The sequence below is a fragment of the Equus asinus genome, chromosome 21 (assembly GCF_041296235.1).
Source record: "Equus asinus isolate D_3611 breed Donkey chromosome 21, EquAss-T2T_v2, whole genome shotgun sequence".
Lineage (NCBI taxonomy): Eukaryota > Metazoa > Chordata > Mammalia > Perissodactyla > Equidae > Equus > Equus asinus.
Genome location: NC_091810.1, coordinates 52,118,510 through 52,128,121, shown reverse-complemented (window position 1 = coordinate 52,128,121; position 9,612 = coordinate 52,118,510). Strand labels below are relative to the sequence as shown.

The 9,612-nt window shown below is 40.3% G+C and overlaps 1 long non-coding RNA gene across 1 annotated transcript; it reads left to right on the top strand.

Moving 5' to 3' along the window:
• Nucleotides 1–208: 208 nt before the first annotated feature.
• LOC139041366 (uncharacterized) lies at nucleotides 209–8,608 on the top strand. The gene is made up of 3 exons (XR_011496377.1): nucleotides 209–276; nucleotides 6,176–6,373; nucleotides 8,296–8,608. It is a non-coding gene; the product is annotated as an uncharacterized lncRNA (long non-coding RNA).
• The last annotated feature ends 1,004 nt before the right edge of the window (nucleotides 8,609–9,612 follow it).

Sequence of the window (9,612 nt, the reverse complement as noted above, 5' to 3'; positions counted from 1 at the left end):
GCACTCATCAGGCCATGCTGAGGCAGCGTCCCACATAGCACAACCAGAAGGACCCACAGCTAGACTATACAACTATGTACTGGGGGACTTTGGGGAGAGGAAGAAGAAGAAAAAAAAAGAAGATTGGCAACAGATGTTAGCTCACGTGCCAATCTTTAAAAAAAAATTTTTTTTAAATAAATAAACAATAACTCCCCATTCCCTTCTCCCCTCAGCCCCTGGCAACCACTATTCTACTTTCTAGCTCTATGAGTTTGACTGCTCTAAGAACCTCACGTAAGTGGAATCATAGAATATTTGTCCTTTTGTGACTGGCTTATTTCACTCAGTATAATGTCTTCAAGGCTCGTCCATGTTGTAGCATGTGTCAGAATCTCCTTCCCTTTTAAGGCTGAATAATATTCCATTGTATGAATATACCACGTTTTGCTTATCTGTTCATCTGCTGATGGATGCTTGGGTTGCTTCTACCTTTGGCTATTGTGAATAATGCTGCTCTGAACATAGGTGTACAAACATCTGTTTGGGGTGAGTCCTGCTTTCAATTCTTTTGAGTATATACCTAGAAGTAGAATTGCTGAATCATACAGTAATCCATATTTAACTTTTTGAGGAATTGTCATACTGTCTTCCATGGTGGCTACAGCATTTTATGTTCCCACTAGTAATGTACAAGGGTTCCAATTTCTCCAAATCTTCATCAGTACTCATTATTTTCTGGTTTTTTTGATAATACTATCCTAATGGGTGTGGAGTGGTATCTCCTTGTGGTTTTGATTTGCATTTCCCTAATGATCAGTGATGTGGAACATCTTTTCATGTGCTTACTGGCCTTTGTCTTTTTTGCAGAAATGTCTATTCAAGTCCTTTACCCATTTTTCAGTTGGGTTTTTTTGTTGTTGAGTTGTAGGAGTTCTTTATATATTTTGGAAATTAATCCCTTATCAGATATATGATTTACGAATATTCTTTTCCGTTCAATGGATTGCCTTTTCATTCTGTCTTTAGTGTCCTTTGATGAACAAAAGTTTTTAATTTTGATGAAATTCAATTTGTCTATTTTTTCTTTTGTTGTCTGTACCTTTGATCTCAGATCCAAGAATTCACTGCCAAATCCAATGTCATGGACCCCATCCTCTGTTTTGTTCTAAGAGTTTTATAGTTTTAGCTCTTACATTTAGGTCTTTGATCCATTTTGAGTTAATTTTTGTATATGGTGTAAGGTAAGGGTCCAACTTCATTCTTTTGCAGGTGGATATTTAGTTTTCCCAGCACCATGTTAAAATACTGTCCTTTCCCTGTTGAATGGCCTTGGTACCTTGTCAAAAATCATTTGACCGTATACGCGAGGGTTTATTTCTGGGCTTTCTATTCTATTCCATTGATCCATATGTCTGTCTTTATGACAGAACCACTGTTTTGATTATTGTAGCTTTGTATAAGTTTGAAATCAGGAAATGTGAGGTCTCCAATTTTGTTCTCTTTCAAGATTGTTTTGGCTATTTAGAGTCCCTTGAGATGCTATGTGAATTTTAGGATGGATTTTTCTATTTCTGCAAAAAAAAAAAAAAAAAATCTGTAGATCGCTTTAGTTGGTACTGACATCTTAATAATACTAAGTCTTCCAGTCCATGGATATAGAATATCTTTCCACTTATTTTTATGTTCCTCAATTTCTTTTAGCAGTATTTTGTAATTTCAGGGTACAAGTCTTTCACTTCCTTAGTTAAGTTTATTCTTAAATATTTTATTCTTTTTGGTGATATTGTAAATGGAATTGTTTTCTTAATCTCCTTTCTGGTTTCCTCATTCTAAGCACATAAAAATGCAATTGATTTTTGTGTATTGATTTTGTATCCTGCACCTTTGCTGAATTCATTTATTAGTTCTAACAGGTTTTTTCACAGAATCTTTAGGGTTTTCTACATATAAGTTCTTGTCATCTGAGAACAGAGATAATTTTACTGCTTTCTTTCCAGTATTAACGCCTTTTGTTTATTTTTCTTGTCTAATTGTTCTGGCTAGTACTTCCAGTACTGTGTTGAATAGAAGTGGTGAAAGTGGGCATCCTTGTCTTGTTCCTGATCTTAGAGGAAAAGCTGTCAGTCTTTCATGATCTGAAAGACTTCTTGATCTATTCTCAGGGTTAAAGAACTTCAGAAGTTTTCTAAGTAAGAGACCATTTTATTAACCTAATTGGCAACAATGCTGAAAGATCCGAAAGGAAAGAGAGGGAGGGAGAAGTATCTGGTGAGTATAATGTGCTGAGTGAGCCACATACACTTCTAGTTTCCTGTTGGTGTTAAATAGATCACAAAAGAAAGAATGAAAAATGAAGCAAGGTACTAAGAGAGGCAAAAAGTCAAAGTTGACTGAGCATCACTGAATGAAATGGCTTTACCTTTACTCTCGTGAATGACTTCCCTAGAAGACTTCAGCCTTAATTGTAAGCTAAAACAAACAAACAAAAAAACCCACAAAAACAAAAAGAACCCAGTACCTAAAACCCGAAGCCTTGAAAGAATGAAGAAGAAACTTGGGGATCCACTGTATGTCTATTCCAGAAGGGGTCTCCCTCTGGGGTCCTAGCCCCCAAAGAGCTATGCAAAAAGTACTCTTGCCACGTCTGTCGAAAGATGGAAAATTGGACTAAAAATACACAAGAGGGAACTGAAACATTTCAGAGAAGGCAGGGCTCCGGAGAAAGAAACAAAAAGAGGAAGGTAAAATTCTACTTACCGAAAAAGAGGAATGGAAATTGAATTTTCTTACAAAGAAAGTCCAAAAGCTTCCTCCTCTTCCCTGACTACTCCATCCAAAAAGGAGAAAAAATAGTCAATGGGAAACAGCTCTGAGAAAAATAAGTCTCTGCACCAGGACGGCAACCAGAGAATTCAAGGGGAGCTGGGCAATTTCTTGACTAAAGGTGTGTTAGAGCTGAAAGGGCTTTTCTTAAAAATGTCCATCCCTCCCATCTCAGGGAGGGAAACTGAGGCCAAGAGGCCTCTGAAGCTCTCCCAGGGTCACAGAGCTAACTGGGGTCAGAGACAGGCCAGAAAGTCATTTTCTGACATCCTTCCTGTGCTCTTTTCACTGGGCCCGCGTATCAATATGGTGTATACATTGTATTGAATTGGCATGACTCCCTTGAGCTTTCCTCAGTACCAGGTGGACATCTAAGTCCATAGTTCTCAGAGCGAGATCCTAGTCAGCAGCACCAGCAGCACCCGGAAACTTGTCAGAAATGCACATTCTCAGCCCCACCCCAGACCTACGGCATCAGAAACTCTGGGGGTGGAGGCCAGTCTCAACAAGCCCAGTGGGGACTGCTGATGCACTAACACTTGGGAACCACTCGTCCAAGAAATAATATCCCTTATTCCTTACGATAGCATGAATAATAATTAACATGTACTTCCCAATTTACAAAAGAACATTCTTTTTTATTTTGAGGTGGAGTCCTCTTAAAACTTTTGCGAGAGTAGAAAGTCAGGTACTGATATACCTATTTTATGACCTCAAAGGTGAGGTCAAAGAAGGGCAACCGATCCCTGGGATGGCAGGTCTGGAGAGGACGGGGCCAAAACTGCAACAGAGTCTTCTGCCTCAAAAATCAGCACAGTTACCCCAAGGCACTCCTAGATAAACTTACCACACAGCATTTCGAAGTAAAATGGTATCAACCAGGGCTACCTTTCAGAGAATTCTTAGAGGCATAGAATGCCAGGTCAATTGTGTCACTGTGCAGATGAGGACATAATAATAGTCACACTTTCTAAGAAACACGTTGTTAGGCAATTTCGTTGTCGTGCCTAGATGGTCAGCCTACTACACACCTGCGCTATATGGTGCAGCCCATTGCTCCCAGGCTACAAATCTGTACGGTACGTTACTGTACTGAATACTGTAGGCAACTGTAACACAATGGTAAGTATTGTATATCTGGACATAGAAGAGGTACAGTAAACATACGGTATAAAAGAGAAAAACTGATACACCTGCATAGGGCGCTTACCATGAAAGGAGCCTGCAGGACTGGGCGTTGCTCTGGGGAGTCAGTGAGCGAGTGCTGAGTGAACGTGAGAGCCTGGGACGTTACCAGACACTGCTGTGGACTTTGCAAACACTGGACACTTAGGCTACACTAAGAAAAATATTTTCTTTCTTCAATGATAAATTAACCTTAGCTTACTGTAACTTTTTTACTTTACAAACTTTTTCATTTTTTTTAACTTTTTGACTTTTGAAATAGCATAAAACACAAACACGTTGTACGGTTGTACAAAAATATGTTTTCTTTCTTTATACTCTTATTCTATAAGCTTTTTTCTACTTTAAAAATTGTTTGGTTTTTTTTACTTTTTAACATTTTTGTTAAAAACCAAAACACAAAGACACATATTAGCCTAGACCTACACAGGGTCAGGATCATCAATATAACTCTCTTCCACCTCCACATTTTTTTCCACTGGAAGGTCTTCAGGGGCAACGACATGCATGGAGCTGTCCTCTCCTACAATAGCAATGCCTTCTTCTGCAATACCTCCTGAAGGACCTGCCTGAGGCTCTTCTTGAGGAGGTGTCACTCTTCAGAAATATGTCCATGGTGGTTTGCTTGGTTTGTGTCTGGTGTCATCATAGATTTGCTTGTAAGAGGATAATGCACCATGAACATTCCTCTCTATTAATGAAAACCTTCAGTGTTGGGGTCCATGTTTTCAAACTTTGAAGGAGCTTGTTGCTGTCTTCAAAAGCTTCTGCTAAACACTTCACTGTGAATTTTCTTGAAGGTTCTTCTTTTCCTTCTCCTGCACTTTCCTTTTCTCTTGACTCTCCTTCAGCTGTGCATTTCTATTCTGGTTCCAACAACTCCTCATTAGTCATTTCCTCAGGAACCACCTCTAGGAGCTCCTCAGTGTCATCCTCATCCACACCCAGGTTAGCTGTTTGCTATATCAACCACGGCCTTGTTGATTTTTGCCACCTCCTCATCCTTTGAAAGTCCTTTAACTTCATGGACAAACCCCTTGAGTGTCTTCCTCCAGATGCCTTCCATCCGCTCCTTGGTGACATCACGACAGTCCAAGCAAGGTTCTTGATGCAGTCATAGATGTCGTAATCCTTCTAGAATTGCATCAGTGTCTTCTCAGTGTCTTCCTCAGTTGCAGCAACAGCCTGGGCAAAGGTCCTCCTCAGGTAGTAGGACTGAAAAGCTGCTATAACTCCTTGATCCATTGGTTGGATCAAAAAGGTGGTGTTTGGAGGAAGTAACACCACTTTGATGGGATGAAGATCGCCAATAAAAGGAGGATGTCTGGGTGCGTTATCAACAAAAAGTAAAATCTCGAAAGGCATGTTATTCGCTAAGCGGTACTTCTTTTCACTGGCATAACAATTCAGGAGGGCATCTTGGAAGAGGAGCTAGGTCATCCACGACTTCTTATTGCTGCTGTGGTACACTGGCACTGTGTGCTCACTGATATGCTTGAAGGCCCTGGGGTTCTCACTGTGCCAGATCACAAAGGGTCTCAATTTGTAGCCTGCAACATTGCCCCCAGCAAGACTGTTATCCTGTCCTTAAAATCCTTGAAACCTGGCATTGACTTGGCCTCCTTATGGATCAAAGTCCTTTCAGGCATTGTTTCCAGAATAGAAAGTTTTCACCCATATTGAATATTTCCTCTGGCAAGTAATTTTCCTCCACAATCAGCTTATCTAGAGTTTCCAAAAGTTCTTCAGCTGCCTTCACATCAGCACTCACAGACTCACCACCCACTCTCACATTATGTGATGAATAACGGTTCTTGAATCACTGAAACCACCCAGAGCTAGAAGTTAATTCAACATCATGGTCAGGCCCAGTTTTTTCTTTCAACATTGTAAACAAGCTTTTTGCTTCGGCTGTGATTGTCATGGTGGTGAGAGGCTTTCACTTCTGTGTTTGGTCTTCAATCCAGGCCAATAGAAGTTTCTCCATGTCTGATAGAGGCCCTTCTCAAATTTTTGTTAGTCTTGTTGCCTTCAATGAAGCAGATCCTTTAATAACTTCTGTCACTATGTTCTTGTTCTTCAGAATTGTAACTATGGTGGAATGGGGCACGCCTGACTAGCAAACAATAACCGTCCCTGATTTTCCAACTTTGAAGTCCTTAATCACTTTTAATTTCCTTTCCAGGTCAATCACTAGATGTGGTCTCTCACTGGCAACATTAGCAGTGGACTTTGTATGATTACAGGCCATGATGAAGAAAACAACACAATATTAAACCAAGCACAAGAGAAAATGATGCAATCAAGAGATGCAGTAAACACAGGATGTATGAGGCTGCTGCCGACATACACAGCATACTGCTTTAAAGTAAATTTTTTTAACGTAAGTAGAAAGAATATGCTCTAAAATAACAATAAAAAGTACAGTATAGTAAATACATAAACCAGTACCATAGTCATTTATTATCGTTATCAAGCATTATGTACTGTACATAATTGTATGTGCTATACTTTTATACGACTGGCAGCACAATTGCTTTGTTTACAGCAGCATCACCACAAATATGTGAGTAATGCACTATGACATTACAACAGCTACAACATCACTAGGCAATAGGAATTTTTCAGCTCTATTATAATCTTGAGGGACCCCCATCGTGTATGCGGTCTGTCGTTGACCCAAACATCATTACGTGGTGCATGACTATACTAACAACTCCCATTCTCTGAGGCCTTACATATGATCCTGTCAGACAGGAAGCAGAGTCTGAGAGAGACAGAGTTGCCCACCTGGGGTCACCAGGTGGGCCTGGAAGAGTGGGATCAAAATGTAGGCTGTTTGTCTCCAGAGCCTGCCTGCCCAGGGAGGCTACATAGATTGTACTTAGTCATCCAGATTATGAGGGAGCAGCACTGGACCCATACTCAATGTTTGCAACTGCATATCTAGTGCCCTATCTCCTACAGAAAACCTCTTTTCTCTAGACCAGTGGTCTTCAAATATCAGCATTCATCAGAATCACCTATAAGGCAGATTATTCCATCCCAAGAGCTTCTGATTCTATAGACCAGAGTGGGGCCCATGAATTTGTATGTCTAACAAGCTCCCAAATGATGCTGATGCTGCCAGTCTGTGGACCATGCTTTGAACAGCGAGGCTCTAGGCACCCTAATTTGAAGGCTGATCAGGGTGATGTGGCAAATGAACAAGAACCAAAGTTCTGAGTCTGATATCTTCACTGCCACTCCTAATCGGTAACATACCCACAATTCCATTCATTCTCCCTTTAGTTTCTCATCTACATCCATCCCTCCCTTCCTTTCCATTGTCTTCTCTCCAGTTTCCTCACACCAGGTAACTCTTACAATGACCTCCTAGCTCAACCACTCTGTAGGTTTCTTTGGCCTCAATCCATACTGCCCACCTCCCTCAGATTTACCTTGTCAAAATACCAATTCATTTAAGGCAGGTTTGAGATTAAAAGTCTTTGGTTCCTCCTCATTGCCTAAAACTCCTGAACTTATCATTCAAAGTCTACCATACTTCCACGAGTCAACCTAACATTTTAGCCTCATCCCCAGCGACGTGTCTTCACTACATACTTCATGTTATTGCACTTTCTCTCCATACCTTTGTTCATGCCATTTCCTCTACCTGAAATATCCTGCCTCACCATGTCCCCAGATTTAAATTCTTCAGATCTCATCTCAAATGACGTTTATTTCATGAAGTCTTTTATGAAAACCACCGTCAGGAGGTTCTCCCTCCTCTGAGCTCTCCAAAGCACAGAGGTCTACATTTGTGGCCATTCCCCTATGTTGCCTTATATTAAAATTTCTCCAGCTTGCCACATTGTCATCCCCTTAAGGACAGACACCTTATCATGCCTCATGCATCTTTACATTTCGTTAGCACAGTACCCAAAACACTTAGGCTCTTAGTCAGTGTTTGATGAATGAATGCATATATTCTGTTTCCAGATATATTTGTATATATTTCAAGTGGGCCATTAATTTCCTCTGATATTGATCTAAAGAAAAAATAATGAAGGTCAATGCAAAGTCATTAACATAGAGGACAATTTATTGAAAAATTCTAAGGGCTAATCATTACACATTGCAATGTTTGTCCACCTGACTTTAAAGAGAGATACATATTGGCCAAGTTAATGAGTCAAAGGGGAAAAGACAGTAAAATATAATGAAAAGTGCCCAGGCAGTCCACATTCCCCAGACCCCCGGGGACCAAAATGAGGCTCTATGATAATACTTCACGAACAATATAATTCCTGGTTCTCTTAACAGTGACGCAAGAGTTGAGAGAGAAGTCTGAATAGCCCTTCTATTTGGCTGCCGCAAATTTCTGAGAATAATGGACTTTCTTCTCTTCTGCCTTCCAAATCACTCAAGCTCTTCTCGTTGGCAATCTCCAACCATACAGAGAAAGGAAGCCATATAAAATCCATTCAAGGAGAGATATTCTGGGAAATGTAGGGGTTTGGTTTGGGGTTTTTTGGGGGTTTTTTTTGCATAGGGGAGAAATTAATTTGTACTCTTCTTACAATTGTTTTCTAAGTTGGAAATCATTGTAAAATAAAAAGTTTAAGAATATGTATGGAAAAAACTTGGAAATGTAATTTCTTACTTCCCTTCTCTATATCCCTGATTATAAGGCTTTACTATTTTACATTATACTTAAGCCCTTTAAGAAGGCATCATACAGTCTGATCCTTTCCAACCCAGCAAACTTCACGTCACTTTCCCAGACTGATTGTGCTCGGGCCACATTGGCCGTCTTTTACCTCCTTGGAAACATTTATTTCTCATTCAGATGGCTTAGTAACGAGTGTTGGTTGTGCTCTTTCTCATGTGAAGCTATGGCAGTCATAAAATACATATATATACATAAATATAATATATATAAAATAATATGTTATATATATGTATAATAATAAATCATATATGTATAAAAAGACAAATCCAGACTCTAAAACAGAAGTGGAGCAGAAAACCACTGTGGTGAGTGGAGCTAAACCACAAGCCTGTTGGTCCCAGGTCCAGAATTAGCTGATGGCAGCCAGGAGTGTGGCTTCTGATGGGTAATAGGTACTAAAAGTGCACACTTGAGATGGGGCTTGGAGCCAGGCTGAGTCTTAAAATCAAAGGTAAGATGAGATTCCACAACTCCTGAAAGAAGGCTGACAGTTGTTGCTCGTTCTTTCCCAGGGTTACAGCTTATACAGAGCAGCCGGCCTAAGGAGACAGGAGGACGCAGCCATCACCTGGAAAGCAGGCACTGAACCAGGCCACCTCCTGTTAGATCTCCAATATCCTCTTGGGGCAAGTGCTTTGAACCAGCACACAAGGCCTGGCTCTGGCCTGGGGGACTAGATGAAGACAACCACAAAATAGATGGACAGGGAAGCAAGCATAAGAAGAGGAGGAAAGCCAACATTCTTTTATTCAAAATGAGATTACAAGTCAAAATTTCACAATTCGTGAAGAAAGCAAATGGTAATAGAGATAGCCAAGGCTTATAGCTTCTAGTCAGAGGCTAGGATGAGGTTCTACCCCCTCCTGACAGAAGGACTGGGGACTGTGTAGAAATGCATTCAAATGTCT